General features: G+C 37.6%; 1 protein-coding gene and 1 pseudogene across 1 annotated transcript in view; one reads left to right on the forward strand and one right to left on the reverse strand.

Annotated features, from left to right (window-relative positions):
• STPG2 (sperm tail PG-rich repeat containing 2) overlaps window positions 1–24,618 on the forward strand; it is a 383,941-nt gene that overhangs the window by 296,680 nt on the left and 62,643 nt on the right. The window lies entirely within an intron of this gene.
• LOC138442825 (DNA fragmentation factor subunit alpha pseudogene) lies at window positions 4,324–5,111 on the reverse strand (annotated as a pseudogene).

Genomic DNA, 24,618 nt, shown 5'->3' on the forward strand with positions numbered 1-24,618 from the left:
AGACCCACCAGAAAGGGTGTTTCTTGGTGTTTGGAAACTTCTCTCTTTTTTAAGACTCCCTTCCCTGGATGGATCACCATACCTAACTCTTTTGACTCTCTTTTTATCTTTTATCTTTTGTCCTAACTCCTTTAGAAGACAATGGGCTGCCTTTCTGGGTGCCTGATGTCCTCTGCCAGCATTCAAAAGTTGTTTTGTGGAATTTGCTCAGCATTTAAATGTTCTTTCGATGAATTTGTAGGGGAGAAAGTGGTCTCCCAGTCCTATTCCTCCGCCATGTTAGGATTGCCTCCCAAATAGTCTTCTTAAGGTATATTATTGTTTACAATGTCTTGTGGGTCTAAACATTATACATTACTAGTGTATTTGTTTTTTATTGCTGCATATAACAAATTACCACAAACTCAGTGGCTTAAACCAAAACCCCTTCATTAGCCCACAGTTCTGTTGGTCAGAAGTCTAGACATTTCATTGAGGTTATATGCTTAACCTCTCAAAAATGTTAAAAAAACAATGTTGGTGAAACTAGACTCTTATTTGAAGGTTCCAGGGAAATATCTGTCCCCACATTCATTCAAGCTGTTGACTGAATTAAGGTCTTCATGGTTTTAGGATTGGGGTCCCTGTTTGTTTGCTACGGTCAACCAGTAGACTACTCTGAGCTCTGGTTGAATGCAGCCTGCCTGCATTCCTTGGCAAATGGCTTCCTCTATCCTTAAGCTAGGAGAGGCATATCAAAATCTTACTATGCTTCAGATATTTGACTGCTTCATCTGCCACTTGGTAGAGAAAATGCTACTTTTAAAGGATTCACCTAACTGGGTCAGGTTCATCCAATCTCCATATTTTAAAATCAATTGTTGTTTAGTTTCTAAGTTGTGTCCAGGTCTTTGTGACCCCATGGATTGTAGCTCTCCAGGCCTCTCGGTCCATGTGATATTCCAGGCAAGAACACTAGAGTAGGTTGCCATTTCCTTCTCCATGGGATCTTTGCAACCCATGGATTGAACCCACATTGCCTACATTGGCAAGCAGATTCTTGACCACTGATCCACCAAGGAAGATCCATTTACTGGCACTTCAATTACATCAACAAAAATTCCTTCATAGTAGTTAACAGATTAGTGCTCATTTGGTTAACCAGGAGATAGGAATCTTGGAATGATATATTTAAAATTCTGCTTATCAGAATTAGTTTACTCAATTATAGTGAACACATTCCTCAATTTTTCCTTCTTTTGGTGTCATTATATCTTTAATTTATTTGTATATAGGACTTGAGATTTTTCCATTAGTGCTGGTTAAGACATGTTAGTTATTTGATTTTTGTGTTTTTTCCCCTTCCATATTTCACTTGGGTTTTAAATTTTAAATAATGACAGTGATTGTTCAGCACTTGAAAATTATCATTCAATTGTATTTTAGCTTCCATTGTTTCTGTATAGAATTCAAAATCACCTAAATATTGTCCATCTAAGTATTGCTTCCTTGAAGATAATGCGTATTTGTTCTCAAGATAGTTTAAATATGTTTCTTTTTCTTCTGTTTTCAACAGTTTTACTATGATGAACCTAGGTATGATTTTCTATATATTTATCCTGATACATGTATACATTGTTTTTTGAGTTTATGCCTTGATGTCTCCCCCCTGCCCCAAATTTGGAAAGTTCTGTCAAACAAACAAATGTATTTTTTGCTTCCAGGAGTTTAAAGGCAGAAATGGAAAATAGGTAGAAAAAAATATTAAAAATATATAAACAAATTTATAGATTATTTTTAAGTGAGCTGTAAATATATTGAACAAATTAATGTTATCTGATGCTGGGAGGGATTTGGGGCAGGAGAAAAGGGGACGACAGAGGATGAGATGGCTAGATGGCATCACCGACTCAATGGATGTGAGTTTGAGTAAACTCCGGGAGTTGGTGATGAACAGGGAGGCCTGGCATGCTGCGATTCATGGGGTTGCAAAACGTTGGCCACGATTGAGCAACTGAACTGAACTGATATCTTAACCATTTTAAATGTATAGTTCAGTGGTAATAAATACATCCATTTCTTCAACCATCATTGCCATCCATCTTCAGAACTCGTTCCATCTTTCAAAACTGAAACTCTGTACTCATTAAACAATTACTCCCATTGTCCCTCCCCCAGCATCTACAAATCAGAGAGTTGAGGGGAAATGGATGTCTTCCCCAGTATATACTATGGGCATGTGAATCTTAAAGAAGAGAGAAAAAAGAAACAAATCTGGGGGTTTGAATATGAGCTCCATCTGTTATAATTTTAGTTCTGAGTAGGACTTCCCTGGTGGCTCAGACAGTAAAGTGTATGCCTACAATGCGGGAGAGCCGGGTTCGATCCCTGGGTTGGGAAGATCCTCTGGAGAAGGAAATGGCAACCCACTCCAGTACTCTTGGCTGGAAAATCCTATGGATGGAGGAGGGTGGTAGGCTACAGTCCATGGGGTCGCAAAGAGTCAAATGTGACAGTGATTTCACTTCACTTCAGTACCAGCTATATCACTGGCCAGATTACTAACTCTAGGTTCCTGTCTGGCTTACATGTTCATCATAGCTTGTGTTGTCTTGTTGGTAGAAATAAACCAGAATGCACCAGAGACAAGTTATACTAGGCCTTGAAAGACCATTTCGAAATGAAAAGAATGTTCTGAGAATAATGTTATATTAGCATTAGGGTTGCGGAGAAGTGTAAGAGTACAGGATATTTAATAAAGTGCATTTTCTTGATTTGAAGATGCCATAGAGTGCCCAGCAAAATCAATAAGCAAACTCACATCATGACATTTTGTGGAAATGAGTGTGAATAAAATTTCCTACAGTGTTTTGGAAAAGAGAAAAATAAAATGTATACACAGTGTCTAAATATTAGAATACTTTCTAGTTCTCAACAGCAACATTAGAAAGTATGACTATGCACAATGCCTTTCAAATGCCCAGAGAAAATAATTTCCAATCCAGAATTCTCTTCTCACCCACAGGATCAGTCTAGCATGAAGGTTAAAAAAGAGGAGGTTTTCAGATATACAAGTTCTCACCAAATTTATCTTCCCTAAACACTTTTTCAACGAATTACCAGAGGATATGTACCCCTAGGCAAGCGGGCCATGAATGCAGAAGACACAAGATCCAGGATTCAATACAGAAAAAGGACAAAGGAATTCCCAGGATATTGCTACAGATAAATCCTAGAAGGCAGCCAAGCATCAGACCTTAGCAGAAGGGCAAAACAAGAGTAGTGTCTTCAGGAACAAAATGAATATTATAAGTTACCTGTTATGCTTGACTATAGAAGAGTTATTGATGATATTTTATATTATCAATAGGGTCTATAGGCATGCTAAGAGCTTCCCTGGTGGCTCAGATGGTAAAGAATCTTGCAATGAGGAAGGCCTGGATTTGATCCCTGGGTTGGGAAGATCCCCTGGAGGAGGCTATGGCAACCCACTCCAGTATTCTTGCCTGGAGAATCCCCACAGACAGAGGAACCCTGTGGGCTGTGGTCCATGGAGTCGCAAAGAGTCAGACACGACTCAGTGACTAAGCACCATACAGCATAGGCATGCTAAATATGTGGAAAAGCAAAGAAGAAAGAAAAGTTCTCGAAGAACTTAAAATGGGGCAGGAAAGACAGTGAAAGGAGTGGCACAGCTATGAACAATATTTGTGTATACATAGTATAAACACTAAATATTAGTTTTAAGTGGTTCTACTGATTATGTCTAATTATTACAACTTTTTGGTTAGAAATTATGATTTTCAAGTTTTAATTTAACATGTTGAAAAGTGAAAGTGAAAGTCAGTCAGTCGTGTCCGACTCTTTGAGACTCCATGGACTGTCTATGGAATTCTCGAGGCCAGAATACTGGAGTGGGTAGCCTTTCCCTTCTTCAGGGGATCTTCCCGAAACAGGAATCGAACCAAGGTCTCCAGCATTGGAGGTGGATTCTTTACCAGCTGAGCAACCAAGGAAGCCCAATTTAACACATTAATGGTGGTGGTGGTGGTGTTGGTTTAGTTGCAAAGTCGTGTCCAACTCTTGCGACCCCATGGACAGAGGAGCCTGACAGGTTACAGTCCATGGGATTCTCCAGGCAAGAATACTGGAGTGGGTTGCGATTTCTTTCTCCAAGGGATCTTCCCAACCCAGGAATCAAACCCGGGTCTCCTGAATTGTAGGCAGATTCTTTACCAAGTGAACTACAAGGGAAGTTTTGCATGTAATAATAGCAAATTGGCAGCTATGATTCAGGGTCTGCAGAGGTGAAAAAGTCCTTATACAAATGTCTCCCTCCAAAGATCAGGGTCCCTGGTGCTTGCCCACTTCCAGATCTAGACAAGACAAACTCAGCTCTGGGGCAGATTTCTCCTTCAGCGCTAAGAGGATCTGGCTTGCAGGCATAACGTCGGAGGAGCTCTCTCTAACGCCCGTGTCAGCAGCGTCCCTTTCATCCCCGAGGTCAGCTCTGGACTCTTGCTGCTTCGACAAGATGCTGCCTTCCTTCTCCAAAGCCTGGAGGTAAAGCTCCACCAGCTGTCTGGACTGACAGGCTTCCTCTCTCTGGTCAAGCACCTGTTCTGGAGCCCCTGGACTGCCACATGATTTTGGCCTAGTTTCTGAGGCAGCTCTGAACATGGGACATCAGTGAGCATCTGAAGCTCCTCCTTGGACATCAGGATGATGCTAGATAGGTCTTCCTTCCGCTGCCTGGCCATGTTCTTCCATTTCAACGCTGCCCTGCTGTCTGTTTCATCTCTGTCGAAGGATTCTTGGGTTATCCAAGCTGTACCTCCTTCTGAATTGTGTGTCCACTTCTCATTCCCAGCCAATGCCACAAACTTAGTATTGACAGGAAGACACAAGAAGTAATTATCGTCATCCACTGTGGTGCCATCCTCTGCCAGGACCAGGGTGGCTGACGCCTGGGTCTTAATGATGGCCAGAACATCACAAGCCTTGTTCCTCAGCTCCTTGAGGCATGAGGCCTCCATGCCTTGCTGATCCTGGCTGTTGCGGTGCAGCAGACACTACGTTAGAGCCCAGATCTTGCTGGGTTCTGGAGCTGCAGGTCTGCTGGCTACCTCCATTCTCTTCAGGGTGGGACCAGACTGACACAGAGAAGTCAGGTAGTCTGGGGCGTGGAAATCTTCCCCAACTCTACCCCCAACAGCATGCCAGGAAATGGAGCTGAGCAACCAGGGAAGCCCAATTTAACACATTAGGATCAGATAATCCTGTTCCTAAAGCTTAATCATTTCCATGCAGTAGAGTACTACAATTGAGTACATGAAAAATATGTTTTAGTCACATATAATATTCTTTTCAAGCAAGCCGTGTTGAATTTGTGGAGCAGATCCTTTTCAGAAATGCTACACTGTTCTAAAATTAAATTAAAATTCAAACACTTGGAACATAGAAATTAACTCAATTTATATTAGAAGATATAATAAAAGATTTTACATAGTTCAATGTAGGATAATTGTTATATAAAGTGTATCTAGATGATTCTACAAATTTATTAAAACTCAATACTGTATAATATGATAGTTTTATATGGTAGCTTTCCAGAAAGCTCATATTATCCAATTTGCTATAATTATTGGAACTGCATTTCAATTAAACACTTAGCAATTTCCTTGTTCTTTTTGAAATATTTTGAAACCCATTAGTGTGTCAGTGACTTGGCATTGCTCTCTAATTGCAATAGATTTCGAGTGATAAAAATTGATTTTTTTGTAGCGTACTTTGTAGAGTCAGCATTGGTTACCTGAATACATTAAAATTCTCTTAAAACATTATTTAATGTTGTTAGAAGGTTTCATTGTCTGAATTCAAGATTATGTATGCAGATTATTCTTCACTGCAGTGATTTGTATTTTGAGGAAATGTAATGAAATGTGAAATCCTAGGAAATATTAGGATATTGAAAACATATTTTAAAAGCCTCTTTACATATAAAGCTAAATTTTGCCACCGTAGGTTCAATGTATCTGTTAGCATTTTAGGGATCATAATGTAATTTTTGTTATAAGTATATTACAAAGCAATAACAGAAAAATTAAATTTATAATTTCAGAGGACAAACCTTTATCTAATTATAGTCAGTAACTTTCACACCATTTACTTTTTATAATAAAAACATTTATTATATTAAAATTATAGAAAGTACAAAGTTATTACTTTATATCTCAATGGTTTTTTATAAACACCCATATAACCATTATCAAATGAAGAATTAGAACATTACAAGTATCCTTAACCCCCTACTTCTTTTGCCCCAAAGTAACCACTGTTCTGGTTTTTGACACCATTGGTTTATTTTCACTGTGTTTCAACTTATATAAAAATTGAATATGGTGGGTTCTGTTTTGTGTCTGGCTTATTTCTCTCAACCTTTTAATTTTTAGGCTGTAATCTGTGTTGCTGCAAGTATCAATAATTAGTTCATTCTCAATATAATATATCGCACTTTCTTTATCCATTTTACTACTGATGGAAATTTAGGTTGTTTCTAGTTTAGTGCTTTTATGAATAGTGTTAAAGTTGTTGTTCAGTCGCTTAGCCATGTCCAACTCTTTGTGACCCATGGACTGGAGCACTCCAGGCTTTTTTGTCCTTCGTCATCTCCCAGAGCTTGCTCAATCTCATTTCCATTGAGTTGGTGATGCCTTCCAACCATTTCATCTTCTGTCATCCCCTCCTCTTCCTGCCTTCGGTCTTTCCCAGCATCAGGGTCTTTTTCAGTGAGTTATCTCTTTGCATCAAGTGGCCAAAGTACTGGAATTTCAGCTTCAGCATCAATCCTTCCAATGAATATTCAGGACTGATTTCCTTTAGGATGGATGGGTTGGATTTCCTTGCAGTCCAAGGGACTCTCAAAAGTCTTCTCCAATAGCACAGTTCAAGAGCATCAATTCTTTGGTGCTCAGCCTTCTTTAAGGTCCAACTCTCACACCCATACATGACTACAGGAAAAACCATAGCATCATTTTTTTTTTCTCATTTTATTCATTAGTCTTTAGGAGTATTACATTGAATCTTTAATATGCATTTTCCTGATGGCTAATGAAGCTTAATCTGGAGAAGGAAACAGCAGTCCACTCCAGTATTCTTGCCTGGAAAATCCCATAGACAGAGGTGCCTGATGGGCTACAGTTCAAGTGTTCACAAAGAATCAGCTATGACTTAGCGACTGAACAACACCCCAGTGAAGTTTAATACCTTTGCATATATTTTTTGACTATTTGGATAATCTGTTGTAAACTACCTTTTAATATCACTTGGATATTTGTCTTTTAAATTATGTTATTATTGATTTTTAGTAGTGTTTGGTATATTAGATATATTTTATAGTTATACATAATGTAAACAAATCTCTATGATTACACTTTCACTTTCTTACTGGTTTCTATTGATGGATATAACTTTTTCATTTTGATGTCAAATTTATTCATCTTTTCCCTACAGTTACTGCTTTTAGCATCCTATTTAAGAATTCATTCATAATCATAGTTCTTAAATAATTTTTATAGAAGTTTTACTACTTTGCTCTTCACAATTATTATCTCAGAAATCTCTGGGATATCTTAATTTCTTGTCATTCTTTTTTCTTTATACCACTATTCAGCAGTTATTTCCACCTTTCTATCTTCTAGGTCACTTGTCTGTTCTGCCTCAATTATTCTCCTATTGATTCCTTCTAGAGTATTTTTAATTTCAGTAATTGTGTTGTCATTGTTTGTTTATTCTTTATTTCTTCTAGGTCCTTGTAAAATGTGTTATGTTTCTTGTATTTTCTTCATTCTGTTTTTGAGATTTTGCATCATCTTTACTACATTGCTCTGAATTCTTTTTCAGATTGTTTGTCTATTTTCTCTTTGTTTACTTGTTTTTTTGTTTTGTTTTGTTTTGTTTTTGCCTTGTTCCTTCATGTGCATGGTATTTCCCTGTCTTTCATTTTGTCTAATTCACTGTGTTTGAGGTCTCCTTTCCCCAGTCTATAGGGTTGTACTTCTTGCTTTTGGTCTCTGCTCTGGGTGTCTTGTATAGGCTTTGTGTTGGGAGGGACTTCTGCCTCATTCTGGGTGGGAGGAGGTGAGTTCTTTTCCTCTGATGGATAGGGTCATGTGAGATGGTGTGTTTTGTGGTGTTTGTGCAGCCTGTCTGCTGCTGATTGCATTTGTGTCCCTGTGTTACTTGTGCTTGTGTGAGGCATCCAGCACTGGGTGCTGCAGCCAGATGGGTGGTGCCAGATCTTGGATTTGGATGGAGGCATTCATGGGAGTTCTCACTAATACCCCTTGGGGTCAAGAGTTCTCTGACTGTCTAGTGTCCTGGACTTGGTGCTGCCACTGCTCTTTACAGTTAGATCTATATTATTTAAGTGGATGCTGCTACTGCTGCTAAGTCACTTCAGCCATGTCCGACACCGTGCGACCCCATAGACGGCAGCCCACCAGGCTCCCCCGTCCCTGGGATTCTCCAGGCAAGAACACTGGAGTGGGTTGCCATTTCCTTCTCCAATGCATGAAAGTGAAAAGCGAAAGTGAAGTTGCTCAGTCATGCCTGACTCTTAGCGACCCCATGGACTGCAGCCTACCAGGCTCCTCTACCTACGGGATTTTCCAGGCAAGAGTACTGGAGTGGGGTGCCATTGCCTTCTCCAAGTGGATGCTGCACATATATTTATGGATGAGATTACCCTGTGATGGGCTTCCCTAGTACCTCAGCTGATAAAGAATCCTCCTGCAATGGAGAAGATCTAGATTTGATCCTTGAGTTGGGAAGATCCCCTGGAGAAGGGGAATGGATACCCACTCCAGTATTCTTGCCTGGAGAATTCCATGGACAGAAGAGCCTGGAAATCTATAGTCCATGGGGTCACAAAGGATTGGACATGAGTGAGAGACATTCAGTTCACTTACCCTGTAATATTCTTGAACTTTTTCTTATCAGTCTTTGTTAACAGACTTTGCTCCTTTCTGGCTTCGAGAAAAACGGTATGGGAAGCTGAATAAATCAGCTATTGCTCTATGTGTAAACAATTTTGAAATCTCAGTGGCTTAAACAATAGTTTAAGCTATTATGCTACATCTCTTTACTTATAGTGTTTTCAGTATCAGTCAGTTTTAAATATATCCTAATTTACCTTATAATATCTTCATAGACCTATAAGTTTTTTAAAATTCTATTTAAATTTTATAAATGTTTATAGTCTTTTTAAAATTGGTACAGTTTTTTGGTAATTGAGTTTTAAATTTTGTAGTCTAGAAATTTGATCTATCTGTTGCTCATTTTTTGAAATCTCTTGAGGTTTGATTTAAAGCTGAATACTTACTATTTTTATAAATGTTCCATTCACACTTAAAAATATGTATTTGCCAGTAGTTGTATGTAATGCTCTACCAATATCAGCTAGATTAATTAGCTTACTAATGAAATTTTCATGTCTTTTTTATCTTGCTTAATGTGTTAATTACTTTGAGTAGTGTGTCAAAAATTCCCACTGTAGTGATATATTTTACAGTTACTCCTCATGGTTTGTTCAATTTTTACATAATAAGTTTTGAATCAATACTGTTATGTGTCTACCAATTATAGCTGTCAGTTAAACTGAACCGTTTATCATGCTATAACGACCCTCTTGTGTGTTTCAGGTCTAGCAGCCATTTTTTTGTTGTTGTTGTTAGAATTTACCTGGTATATCATTCTTCCTCCTTTTACTTCCAACTGTTTTCAGACCATATGCTTTTATTTGTTGCCTTTTGTTGCTAACATATTCAGGAATGAGGTGGATTTTATGTTTATAACCAGATTGTAAAATCTGTATTTTCTGTTGTTTTCAATTTTCTGTATTTCTTTGTTTTCTTTCTTGAAATGATTCAGGGCCTTCACGCTATCTTCTATCCCCCACCGTACTTCATCTGTTTGCTTTCTGGTGTGCAAGCTATTCTTACATTTTTATAAAATACCCTTGGTGTTGCTACACACACATTTACTTAATAAAATTTATATTTCATCAAGATCTTTGCTCTCCCAAACAATGCTTTAACTTTCTTTACTTTTGTTTAACCTTACATATTATCTTATGTGATAAATTGCTGTTTAGATTCACCATTAATTATTATTTTCTTTAGTTTTTTTTTTTTATATTTCAGACATTCCTTCTACTGTCACTTTTCTTCTTGATGTATCATTTAGAAACCCCTTTAGTGGACTTCCCTGGTGGCTCAGATGGTAAAGCGTCTGTCTACAATGTGGGAGACCTGGCTTTGATCCCTGGGTCGGGAAGATCCCCTGGGGAAGGAAATGGCAATCCACTCCAGTACTATTGCTGGAAAATCCCATGGACAGAGGAGCCTGGTAGGCTACGAGGTCGCAAAGAATCAGACACTACTGAGCGACTTCACTTTAGTGATAAATGCTGTGATAAGAGCAATTTAGTGGTAAATACTTACACTTATTCATTCAAACTGGTTCATATTGTGCACTGGACATAAAGTAATATATGCAAAAGTCTCTGTTCTCATGGAACTAAGATTCTAGGAAAGGAGACAGGCAATAAGGAAGATACGACATAAAACGTATGTAGTATGTTACATTGTGTAGCAGAATAATAAAGCTGAAAAATGCGATATGAGATTTTAAATACGAGGGTCAAGGAACTTTCGAATCAGACCAAAAGAACTAAGAGAATATGAAGGTATGTAATGAAAAACACTGCAGACACAGGGAACAGATTTTACAAGAGAGCCTGACAAGTTTAAGGTACAGGAAAGAAACAAGTAAGGCTCTAAGAGAAAGAATGATTTGGAGATTAGTATATGTGCCCAGAGATGTAGTGTACATCTTGATGACACTTTTCTCTGTAGGTCATGCTTCACAGTGAGATGGAAGGTTCTTAGAGGGTTCTGAATGACAGTTGATATGATCTGTTTTAGCAGGTTCACTTTGTACATTATAGACTGGAAAACAGCAAACGTAGAATCAATAGGTATTGTGATATCAGTGAGAGAAAATGGTAGCTTGGTGCAGAGTGTTGACAATGAAGGTGGCAAGAAGTCAAGACATTTTTTGAAGGTAAAGCTAGCTGATAGACTGTGGCATTCTGATGTAGGATGTGAAACAAGGGAGAAGCCAAGGATGATTTAAGAGATTTAGGTCCAAACAACTGTCAGGAGATTTGCCATTACCGAGATGAAAGCTTTCCCCTAGGTGGCGCTAGCGGTAAAGAACCCAAGCCAGTGCAGGAGACGTAAGAGACATGCGTTCGATCCCTGGGTCAGAAAGATCCCCTGGAGAAGGAAATGGCGACCCACTCCAGTATTCTGGCCTGGAGAATCCCATGGACAGAGGAGCCTATAGTCCTGGTGGGCTATAGTCCATGGGGTTGCAGAGGGTCTGACACGACTGAAAGCGGCTTAGCACAAGCGGCACAACTAGCACTAGCACTGAGATGGAAACAAATAGAAGAGATGATGATTTGGGAAAGATTATTAGCAGCTTAATTTGGAATAAATTAACTTTAAAAAATATATCAAAAATCTTTTTTGTTGTTGTTCAGTTACTAAGTCATGCCCCGTTCTTTGTGACCTTATGGACTGCAGCACGCCAGACTTCCCTGTCCTTCACTATCTCCCAGAGTTTGCTCAAACTCATTTCCATGGAGTTGATGATGCCATCTAACCATCTCATCTTCTGTCATTTCCTTCTGCCCCCACCCACAATAAATCCCAGCATCAGGTTCTTTTCCAATGATTCTGCTATTCAGATCAGGTGGCCAAAGTATTGGCCAGCTTCAGCTTCAGCATCAGTCCTTCCAATGAATATTCAGGACTGATTTCCTTTAGGATGGACTGGTTGGATCTCCTTGCTGTCCAAGGGCCTCTCAAGAGTCTTCTCCAGCACCACAATTTGAAAGCAGCAGTTCTTCAGCTCTCAGCGTTCTTTATGGTTCAACTCTCACATCCATGCATGACTGCTTGAAAATGCATAGCTTTGACTATACAGACGTTTGTTGGCAAAGTGATGTCTCTGCTTTTTAATATGCTGTCTAGGTTGGTCATAGCTTTTCTTTCATGGAGTGAGCATCTTTTAATTTCATGGCTGAAGTCACCATCCACAATGATTTTGGAGTCTAAGAAAATAAAGTCTGCTACTGTTTCCAGTTTTTCCCCATCTATTTGCCTTGAAGTGATGGGACTAGATCCCATGTAGTTAGTTTTTTGAATGTTGAGGTTTAAGCCGGCCTTTTCACTCTCCTCTTTCACCTTCATCAAGAGACTCTTTAATTCCTCTTTGCTTTCTGCCATTAGAGTGGTATCATCTACATGTCTGAGGTGGTTGATATTTCTCCCAGCAGTGTTCATTCTAGTTTGTGATTCATCCAGCCTAACATTTCTCATGATGTGCTCTGTGTATAAGTTAAATAAGCAGGGTGACAATAAACAGCCTTGTCATACTCTTTTCTCAATCCTGAACCAGTCAGTTGTCTATACATGGTTCTAACTGTCGCTTCTTGACCCCATACAGGTTTCTCTGGATACAGGTGAGGTAGTCTGGTATTCCCATGTCTTGAAGAATGTTCCACAGTTTATTGTGAACCACACAGTCAAAGGCTTTAGCATAGTCAATGAAGCAGAAGTAGATGTTTTTCTGGAATCATCTTGCTTTTTCTGTGATCCAGCAGATGTTGACAATTTGATATCTGGTTCTTCTGCCTTTTCTAAATCCAGCTTGTACATCTGAAAGTTCTCAGTTCACATACTGTTGAAGCCTGACTTGAAGGATTTGGGGCAGTACCTTGCTCTCATGTGAAATGAGTGCCAAATCTTAATTCCATCCTTACAGTGGCAGTATAATTTTGCTGGCTGTATCATTTTATTTGATATTTAATTTCTCTTAGCACTCTAAAGAGTCCTTCTTTTAGCTTCAAACTTCCATTGCCATTGCTGATAATTTGGTCTTCAGATTAACTGTCATCTTTTTATAAGTAATCTGTCTTCTGTACCTGCTTTTAAAATCTCTTTATCTTTCACATTGCTTACTGGTCTTCTCATGCCAGTATTCAGCATTCCTCTGTAAATGTAATTTTTCCTTTTGTTGTAATCATTCAGGAATATTCTTTGTCCTTAATTTTCACTAATTTGAATAGATATGATGGTTTTATTTATTTGTTATGTTTGGATCTAGCTGAGCCCTCTCAGTTTGAGTTCATATGCCTTTCTCTCATTCTCAGAAATTCCCAGCAATTATATCTTCTTATATTGCCCTCTCCAACAGCTTCTTTCAGGTGACACTAGTGGTAAAGAACCTGCCTGTCAGTGCAGGAGGCACAAGAGATGTGGGTTTTATCCCTGGGTTGGGAAGATCCCCTGGAGGAGGGCATGGCAACCCACTCCAGTATTCTTGCCTGGGGAATCCCATGGACAGAAAGAGCCTGGTGGGCTACAGTCCATAGGGTCACAAAGAGTCCAACATGACTGAAGAGACTTTAGCATGCATGCAGCTTCTTTTATTTTTTACTAATGTTGGAGGTTCTACCTTCTAAATTACCTATTCTTTTAGTATCATTTTTACTTTTTTGGGCTCCAAAATCACTGCAGATGGTGACTGCAGCCATGAAATTAAAAGACGCTTACTCCTTGGACGAAAAGTTATGACCAACCTAGATAGCATATTCAAAAGCAGGGACATTACTTTGCCAACTAAGGTCCGTCTAGTCAAGGCTATGGTTTTTCCAGTACTCATGTATGGATGTGAGAGTTGGACTGTGAAGAAGGCTGAGCGCTGAAGAATTGATGCTTTTGAAGTGTAGTGTTGGAGAAGACTCTTGAGAGTCCCTTGGACTGCAAGGAGATCCAACCAGTCCATTCTGAAGGAGATCAGCCCTGGGATTACTTTGGAAGGAACGATGCTAAAGCTGAAACTCCAGTACTTTGGCCACCTCATGCGAAGAGTTGACTCATTGGAAAAGACTCTGATGCTGGAAGGGATTGGGGGCAGGAGGAGAAGGGGACGACAGAGAATGAGATGGCTGGATGGCATCACTGACTCGATGGACGTGAGTCTGAGTGAACTCTGGGAGTTGGTGATGGACAGGGAGGCCTGGCGTGCTGCGATTCATGGGGTTGCAAAGAGTCGGACATGACTGAGCGACTGAAATGAACTGAACTGAACTGAACTCTTTTTTATGACTCTGTTGTAAGATCTTGGAGCATCATTTGGCTCTTTTCCAGCCTAGTCATGGAAAAACTTTCATTCTCCTATTCAAACTATGTATTTATGTTTTTGATCTACAGTGTCAGAAGTTAGTTCTATCTCTATTTGTATTTTTCTTAAATTTCGGTTTTCATTTGATCCTACATTTTACAGGACTTTGTAGGTGTTAGCTTATCTGTCTTAAGACATTAAGTATTCTGATTTTAAACTATGTTTCTGAATGATGCTTTTCCTTATTTATTTGGTTATGAGTTGGTTTTTCAAGATAGCCTTTTAATTGTCTTTCCTTAAATGTTTGTCTGTACTTGATTTTGTGTTCATTTTTGTAATTGAGATTTCTTACTAGATAGATCAAATGATCTATCTTTCAAACTTGGCTGCTGTTTTCAAAATAAATACTAAATTGGATGGGACATCAGAACTATAGATCCAGATCAAAGTGCTGGCAATACTAGGACCCATGGTCACACAATTGTTAGACTCTGGAGAGTCTGTGCTGGCATAGTCTGTCCTGGGCCAGGGGAGGGGTTGCTGCTGTTAGGGCTCTGAACTACTCTTTGAACTTGCTCTCCAGTAGGAAGGAAAGGTTTTTAATATGTGCCAATAAATGGGATACTTGGACTTTGAGTTTTCACATACAGTGTTTCACTATACATCTGAGACACTCTCTTGTGTCATTGTCCAAGGTTGTCGACTTTTGCTCTCTGTTCTTGTCACCTCCCCATGCCCACATCTGACCACCACAGGGCACAGACTTCGGTGGTTTCTTCAAGAAAGAAATGGTGGTACCTAATTGTTCTAGCTCAAATAACAACATTGCCAGTTCTTCCTGAGTTGAATTCCACATGCTTCTTGCTCCTTCTGTGCATCTCGTCTAGACTGAGGTTTTCTTCAATTGTGTGTATTTTCAGTTCCTCAGGAATTTTTCATGCCCATTAAAAAAAGTGACATATATATGTTTTTCATTTCTTGACTTTGCACCTTAGTCCTTACAGTTACTAAATTCATTGTTATTATATTCTTTAGGAGATATTTCCAGCTTTAGTAACTGCCAGTTTTAGAGTTGAAATACTATGACAGTATTTCAAGGTGTTCATGATTATTATAATGTATCTGGACTAGTCAAAATTTATGATATATATATATATTTCAGTGATCTTTCTAGAAATCTGATATGCAATATGAATAAAAGATTAGTATTGGTAAACAAAGTTGTAAGTTTGGTATACAGGTATATTTATTTCAAAAACTGCAGTTCACTTTATTTATTTGTTCACTCACTCAGTCATGTCCAGCTCTCATGACCCCATGTACTACAGCACGCCAGCCTTCCCTGTTCATAACCATCTTCTGGAGCTTGCTTAGACTCCTTGCAGAGCTTGTGCAAACTCATGTCCATTGGGTCAGTGATGCTATCCAACCATCTCATCCTCTGTCATTCCCTTCTCCTGCCTTCAATCTTTCCCAGCATCAGGGTCTTTTCCAATGAGTCAGCTCTTCATTAGGTAGCCAAAATATTGGAGTTTCAGCTTCAGCATCAGTCTTCCAATGAATATTCAGGGTTGATTTCCTTTAGGATTGACTGGTTTGACCTCCTTGCAGTCCAGGGGACTTTCAAGAGTCTTCTCCAACACCACACTCCAAAGCATCAGTTCTTTGGCACTCTGCTTTCTTTATGGTCCAACTCTCATATCCATACATGACTACTGGAAAAACCGTAGCTTTGACCATACAGACTTTTGTTGGCAAAGTAATATCTCTGCCTTTTAATATGCTGTAAAGGTTGGTCATAACTTTTCTTCCAAGGAGCAAGCATATTTTAATTTCATATCTAAAGTCACCATCCACAATGATTTTGGAGCCCAAGAAAATAAACTCTTGTCACTGTTTCCACTGTTACCTCAAATACCCATGAAGTGATGCAGCTGGATGTCATGATCCTAGTTTTGTGAGTGTTGAGTTTTAAGCCAGCTTTTTGACTCTCTTTTACTTTCATCAAGAGGTTCTTTAGTTTCTTTGCTTTCTGCCGTAAGGGTGATGTCATCTGCATATCTGAGATTATTAATATTTCTCCTGGCAGACTTAATTCCAGCTTGCGCTTCATCCAGCCTGGCATTTCTCATGATGTACTCTGCATATAGGTTAAATAAGCAGGGTGACAGTATAAACCTTGATGTACTCCTTTCCCAATTTGGAACCAGTCTGTTGTTCCATGTCTGGTTCTGTTGCCTCTTGACCTGCATCCAGGTTTCACAGGAGACAGGTAGGGTGATCTGGTAGTCCTATCTCTTGAAGAATTTTCCACAATTTGTTGTGATCCACACAGGCAGAGGCTTTAATGTAGTCAATGAAGCAGAAATAGATGTTATTATGGATTTCTCTTGCTTTTTCTATGATCCAGTGAATGTTGCAAATTTGATCTCTGGTTCCTCTGCCTTTTCTAAATCCAGCTTGTACATTTGGAGGTTCTCAGTTCATGTACTGTTGAAGCCTCACTTGAAGGATTTTGAGCATGACCTTGCTAGCATGTGAAATGAGTGCAATTGTACAGTAGTTTGAACATTATTTGGCATTGCCTTTCTTTGGGATTGGAATGAAAACTGACCTTTACCGGTCCTGTGGCCACTGCTGTGTTTTCCAAATTTGCTGGCATATTGAGTGCAGCACTTCAACAGCATCATCTTTTAGGATTAGAAATAACTGAGCTGGAATTCCATCACCTCTACTAGCTTTGTTTGTAGTGATGCTTCCCAAGGCCCATTTGACTTTACACTCCAGGGTGTCTGTTCTAGGTGAGTGGTCTCCCCATTGTGGTTATCTGGCTCATTAAGATCTTTTTTGTACAGTTCTTCTGTATATTCTTGCCACCTCTTCTTAATATCTTCTGCTTCTGTTAGGTCTGTACCTTTTCTGTTCTTTATTATGACTATCTTTGCATGAAATATTCCCTTGGTATCTGTAATTTTCTTAAAGAGATCTCTAGTCTTTCCTATTCTATTGTCTTTCTCTATTTGCTTTGCATTGTTCCCTGAGGAAGGCTTTCTTATCTCTCCTTTCTATACTTTGAGCTCTGCATTCAGATGGGTATATTCTCCTTTTCTCTTTTGACTTTCATTTCTCAGCTTTTTGTAAGGCCTCCTCACACAACTTTATTTATAAAGTAAATCATAATATATATATTTGTGAAGAAAAACAGACTCCTGTATATTGAGGTCACCTTGAAAAAATTTTTTATATGTTTATTACCTTCATGATTTCACAATTGTTCTACTTATGTCTTAACAGTAAAAGTTTTGAATGCCCAATTGTTCTTAATTGAATATAATCAAAATAATATTACTATATTTGTAAATTAATTAAAATTGTTTACTTAAAGCTTTAGTATGCTATAAACTATTTCTTAGAGATTATTTGTATTCTAAAGTAATTTTAACTTTGACAATTTTAAAATTGCATTCAGTACTAGGTAGAAAAATGGTGTTACATAAAATCATAATATCTGAAGTAGAAATAATAGTTGTACTCTTAGCCATTTTGTGTCTCTATAAATAAAATTTGTTGTTCAGCATGGCCTCCTGAACTGTGTTTTCCAGTCAAGTTATTTTGTGAAGACTAAATTCATTGCAAGGTACATGCTTTCACTGATTGTAACGATTCCTATCTGTTGGAACAGTAGTGAGGTTTTATAGTGTAAGAATGAGTTCAGCAAGAGAGTTTTCCATCTCGGTGCACCTTTTCAGAACAGTTCTCATCAACCAGAGGCTTTATCAAATACAAATTGAAGTGAACTTATGTTAGTAAAAAATAATGAAAACAAATGTTCAAAGGTGTGCTTTGCATTTTTTAAAAACGTAGGAGCATAAACTCTACTTCAGAATTACTTACAGAGTGTGCAAAGTTTGGAAGAATTTGAGTAACTGCTTTGTTTTGAATATTATGTATGTTCAGTAACTAATTTGATAAATCTTAGGTTTTGTAGACAGAATAATGCCTTCCTGTATCTCAACCTCTGGAGAAGGCAATGGCACTCCACTCCAGTACTCTTGCCTGGAAAATCCCATGGACGGAGGAGCCTGGCAGGCTGCAGTCCACGGGGTTGGTGGGAGTCGGACATGACTGAATGACTTCACTTTCACTTTTCACTTTCATGCCTTGGAGAAGGAAATGGCAACCCACTCCATTATTCTTGCCTGGAGAATCGCAGGGACGGGGGAGCCTGGTGGGCTGCCATCTATGGAGTCACATAGAGTCAGACACGACTGAAGCAACTTAGCAGCAGCAACAGCATACCTCAACCTCAGTCTCTCCAAGATACCTATCCCTAAACTTCAGGTGCTTATGAACATTTTTTTTTTTTAAATCAGATTGTCTTGTGCTTTTCTTTCTTTTATTTTGGTATAGTTGATTTACTATGTTATAGAATTTCAGGTGTACAACATAGTGATTCAGAATTTTTAAAGTTTATTCTCCATTTATTTTTATTATAAAATATTGGCTATATATCTTGTCCATGTAACTTATTGATTTTATACATAGCAGTCTATACGTCTTGAACCGTGTCTCCTATCTTGCCCCTTCCCTATTTCTTCTCCCTACTGGTAACCACTAGTTTGTTCTCTGTATCTGGAAGTAATCTGCTTCTTTTCTATAATATTCACTAATTTTAATTTTTAGATTCTGTTGTATACCTTAAATATACGTAATTTTTATTTGTTATACTTAAGAGAAGCAAAAGAAAAAATTGGTAATACAATTTCTGAAGCAGCGGACCTGGGAAAATCTAGGTGCTTAGGAAATCTAGCGCATTGTAAAAGTCTGGTGTTGTTAAGCTCCAGATCAGCAGCTGCATTCCTTTGAAGTCCAGCTCCTTTACATAGATGAAAATTCCATTCCTTGAACACGGTAGATCTTCCTTTTGCTTTCATTAAACTTTTTTCAGGTACAAACAGTTGAGTTACAAGGGAGACCAGGCTTAATTCTGGGAACACAGTATACAGATCAAATTTGAAGTTTTTGAAATCCAGCAAAAAATATGTCATACTGTGGATGAGTTAGTGATATTTGTATCCAAGTGAAACATAATAGGGTCAAGCAGTGAGGAACATAGCAATATTGAATGTATTTAGGAAGTATATGTTCAAATGAAAAGCAAACTTAGAAGCACTGATGAAGAATTTCAATTCCATAATGTCTTGGTTTACTTGGTCAGTTTAACTTCTGTGCTGTAGAAATAAAAATTGCAGTCATATTCTCCAAAGTTTAGTTTGAAAACATCCTCTATAATCCAGTTACTCCCACTATCTCTCAGGAGTTTCAGAAGGAAAAATTTATTTAATCTAAAAGCTATTTAAAATCACCCTGCATCTAAGTGAGAGCTGCATTTCTGAGGTCCTCCAGTAATCAGTCTTCTTTGTATATTTCTGCAATTATCTGTTCCAAACACATTTATATGGAATATTTAACATACCTAGTTAGAAAATTGTAGGAGTTAGACATAAGAAACCAAAAGTGGATCTCTTCACTCTTTGGCTTGCATCTTAAGAATCTTGTATTCATGTAAACTATTTTGTCAAAGTCTGCAGAATAGTTTGTTTCTGTTCTTATTTATTTATTTATTTATTTTTGGAGAGAATTTTCAGTTTTCCATGAGAAAAGGGAATTTAAGGAGAAATTTTACTTTCCTTCCCCATAACTGCTTTTATTGGGGGGAGGAGAGAGAGAGAGGAGACTCATTAATTTTAGTTACCTAATCAATTAATTCATTTATTTATCCCACAAACGCATTGCACAGTTTATTCCTAACGTGCTTTGTTAGATGCTGGACTCTAATGATGAGCAAAAGTAGAGAAGAATCCTGTCTACATGAGGTTTATACTCTAGTAGGAGTGATAGAAGTCAAATGGGCAATCATTTCTTTGATGATGTTTGGTTTTTACATATATAGAGGTAAGAGAGACTAAGAAGAAGGAAAATCTGGAAAGAAGGAGTTAGAAAAAAATAACCTGCTGTCCTTACAGGTCCACTGTCTTAGTGTAGTGGGCAGAGGCTTAGACTGTTTTTACAGGTAGTCCTAGATTGGGTAATATTTTATGCATTAATCTTTATTAGTAGAGACCTAAAGGAAAAACCCATTAAGGAATTACGACTGTTAAAAATCCTTTAAAATCTGTAAAATTATTCATCTATTAACCAGAAAATTGTGAGACTTAGTTTTGGTTTTATACAATCATTTTCAAATAATTATCCATATCATGAGAATTTTAAAGTTAATAAAATTTGAATATAGTGACTATGATGCTAATATTTGATCACTGACAGATGTAGTGATGGAGTGTGGGTTAAATAAAAGAGCATAACAACTGTGCAATGATTTTCCCTAGTTAGTGGAAACCAAGTGGTCTTGAAATAATTTTTGGTTGTTGAACTTCAGAAATTTTTGTTTTAGTTGATGAAACAACTGTATATTGTGAATGATGTATGAGCTGTATCTTTTTCACTACATTTTAATTAGGATCAGAATTAAGATAATTGATATATGAGTGTTTTACTTTTAGATGTGACACATTGTATTTTTGTCAGCTTTTTATTTTTTAATTTATTCTCATTGAAGTATAGTTGATTGACTATGTTGTGTTAGTTTCAGGTATACAGCAGTCTATTCAGCCATACACATACACATATATATGTATTATTTTTCAGTATGGGTCATCATAAGGTATTGAGTATACTTTCCCGTGTTGTACAGTAGGTCCTTGTTGGTTATCTATCTTACATATACTAGTGTATGTTAATTCCAAGCTCCCATTTTATCCCTCCCATCCCCTATCCCCTTGGTAACCAAAAGTTTGTTTCCTATGTCTCTGAGTGTATTTCAGTTTTACAAGAGTTCATTTCTATAATTTTTTTTTTTTTAGATTCTACATATAAGCAATATTCTATGAGTTTTATCTTTCTCTGACTTACTTTATTTACAGTCTCTGGGTCCATCCATGTTGCTGTGTAATTAATAAAATTGCTGTATAAATAATAAAATAGCATTATTTTATTTTTTATGGCTAAGTAATATTCCAGTGTATGTGTGCCACATAATCTTTATCCATTCATCTGTCAGCAGATGTGTAGGTTGCTTCCGTGTCTTGGCTATTGTAAATATTGTTGCTATGAACATTGAGATGCATGTATCTTTTCAGATTAGAGCTTTCTTTGGATATATGTTCAGGGGTTATTTTCCTGATCATATGGTAGCTCTAGTTTTAGTTTTTTAAGGAAGCTCCATACTTTTCTCCATAATGGCTGTACCAAATTACATTCCCACCAACAGTGTTGAAGGATTTCTTTTCCTCCACACACATTTATTTATTTATTTTTTGGTAGACTTTTTGGTGATGGCCATTCTGACTGGTACGAGGTACTACCTCATTGTAGTTTTGATTTGCATTTCTTTGGTAATTAGTGATGTTGAGCATCTTTTCTTTTGCCTGTTGGCCATCTGTATGTTTTCTTTGGAGAAATGTGTATTTAGGTCTTCGGCCCATTTTTTGATTGAGTTATTTGATTTGTTGGTGTTGAGCTGTTTCTATATTTTGGAAATTAAGCATGTGTCAGTTGCATCATTTGCTAATATTTTCTCCCATTCTGTATGTTGGCTTTTAATTTTTGTTTATGGTTTCCCATGATCCATCTTGGTTACAAAGTTGGTGATATTTTCCCTATATTTTTTTTCCCTATATATCTACTTTAATCAGCTATTTTTAATGTTTACATTAGAAAAAAGATTTAAATTCAGTGGAACAAAAAGCAATAAATAAGGAAACAAATAGCTAGTTATTTTTTAAAGTTAGTAAGGTTGATAAACTTCTAGGTAGATTCATTAAGTTAGAGAGACAACACACACTGAAATATATAAGGGATGTTTGCAACAAAACCAAACTATATTTTTATATGCCAGCAGTAAAAAATTTTTATATTTTGATTAACAAGAAAATTTCTTATGTGCAACATAAGTTATTTAAAAGCCAACATCTTTATTTTCTACACATTAAAAGGATAATAATATAATTATTGTGAAAAACTTCATGCCAAAGAATTCAACAAGTTAGATAAAATAGACAAATTTCTTGAAAGACATAAATTAAAATGCTATCTTAAATAGAAACAAAATCTAATTAGTTCAGTTCTGTATCTACTAAAAATTTGAATTCTTAAAGAAAAACCTTCTGACCCAATACCAGGAATAAACATTTAGGGAACAAAAAATAGAAACTTTTCTAGAAAATGGAAAAGATGGAAAATTATTTACTTTTTAATGATATCTAGCATATTTTGGATAACAAAGGAATGCAGATATATCCACATTATAAGAAAGCTAAAGACATCAGTTTCCTCATGAATACAGATACAAAATTTCTTAACAAAATATAATCAACTTGAAATTTGCAGTGTTTGTCTTCCTGTGTTTATGTAATGATTATGCCTGTTGAATTTTCTCTTCCGAGCTCTAGGCAGTGAATCAAGATATTTTTCTAATCAGAAGTTCTCTTCCTAAGAGAAATCTGGTGCCAGATGGGGAAAAAGATTTTTGTGGTTGCTTGTGTGTGTATGTGTTTAACCCTGATACACTTATTTTGCTCTAACTTTTTTGCTGTTTTCTCCTTCACATTTATCTTACTGTAATAACCACCATAACATCTGAACACAAACTTAAAAAAAAAAAATCCTTTCTCTCTAGTCATCAGCTTCTTCATTTGTATGAACATGTCTATATAAAATTATATTTACTACAAATTATAGTATAACTTGAAATGAAAAATGGTTTAGAAAAAACTTATACAATGACTTCTTGGGAAATCTTGATTCTAGCTTGTGCTTTTTCCAGCCAGCGTTTCTCTTCATCCCATCTGGTGATGTCCAGAGTCTTCTCTTGTGTTGTTGGAAGAGGGTGTTTGCTATGACCAGTGCGTTCTCTTGGCAAAATTCTACTAGCCTTTGCCCTGCTTCATTCTGTACTCCAAGGCCCAATTTGCCTATAACTCCAGGTATTTCTTGACTTCCTACTTTTGCATTCCAGTCCCCTATAATGAAAAGGACATCTTTTTTGAGTGTTAGTTCTAAAAGGTCTTGTAGGTCTTCATAGAACCATTCAAATTCAGGTTCTTCAGCATTACTTGTTGGGGCATAGGCTTGGATTACCGTGATATTGAATGGTTTGCCTTGGAAATGAACAGAGATCATTCTGTCATTTTGAGATTGCATCCAAGTACTGCATTTCAGACTCTTTTGTTGACCATGATGGCTACTCCATTTCTTCTAAGGTATTCCTACCTGCAGTAGTAGATATAATGGTCATCTGAGTTAAATTCACCCATTCCAGTCCATTTTAGTTTACTCTCTTCTAAAATGCCGACGTTCAGTCTTGCCACCTCCTGTTTGACCATTTCCAATTTGCCTTGATTCATGGACCTAACATTCCAGGTTCCTATGCAATATTGCTCTTTACAGCATCAGACCTTTCTTCTATCACCAGTCACATCCACAACTGGGTGTTATTTTTGCTTTGAGTCCATCCCTTCATTCTTTCTGGAGTTATTTCTCCACTGATCTCCAGTAGCATATTGGGCACTTACCAACCTGGGGAGTTCCTCTTTCAGTATCCTATCATTTTGACTTTTCATACTGTTCATGGGGTTCTCAAGGCAAGAATACTGAAGTAGTTTGCCATTCCCTTCTCCAGTGGACCACATTCTGTCAGAGAAATATCAATAACCTCAAATATGCAGATGACATCACCCTCACGGCAGAAAGTGAAGAGGAACTAAAAAGCCTCTTGATGAAAGTGAAAGAGGAGAGTGAAAAAGTTGGCTTGAAGCTCAACATTCAGAAAACGAAGATCATGGCATCTGGTCCCATCACTTCATGGGAAATAGATGGGGAAACAGTGGAAACAGTGTCAGACTTTATTTTGGGGGGCTCCAAAATCACTGCAGGTGGTGATTGCAGCCATGAAATTAAAAGACACTTACTCCTTGGAAGGAGGGTTATGACCAACCTAGATAGCATATTCAAAAGCAGAGACATTACTTTACCAGCAAAGGTCCGTCTAGTCAAGGCTATGGTTTTTCCTGTGGTCATGTATGGATGTGAGAGTTGGATTGTGAAGAAAGCTGAGTGACAAAGAATTGATGCCTTTGAACGGTGGTGCTGGAGAAGACTCTTGAGAGTCCCTTGGACTGCAAGGAGATCCAACCAGCTCATCCTAAAGGAGATCAGTCCTGGATGTTCATTGGAAGGACTGATGCTGAAGCTGAAACTCCAATACTTTGGCCAACTGATGCAAAGAGTTGACTCATTGGAAAAGACCCTGATGCTGGGAGGAAT

This window comes from Ovis canadensis, chromosome 6, assembly GCF_042477335.2.
Source record: "Ovis canadensis isolate MfBH-ARS-UI-01 breed Bighorn chromosome 6, ARS-UI_OviCan_v2, whole genome shotgun sequence".
In the NCBI taxonomy this organism is placed as follows: Eukaryota; Metazoa; Chordata; class Mammalia; order Artiodactyla; family Bovidae; genus Ovis; species Ovis canadensis.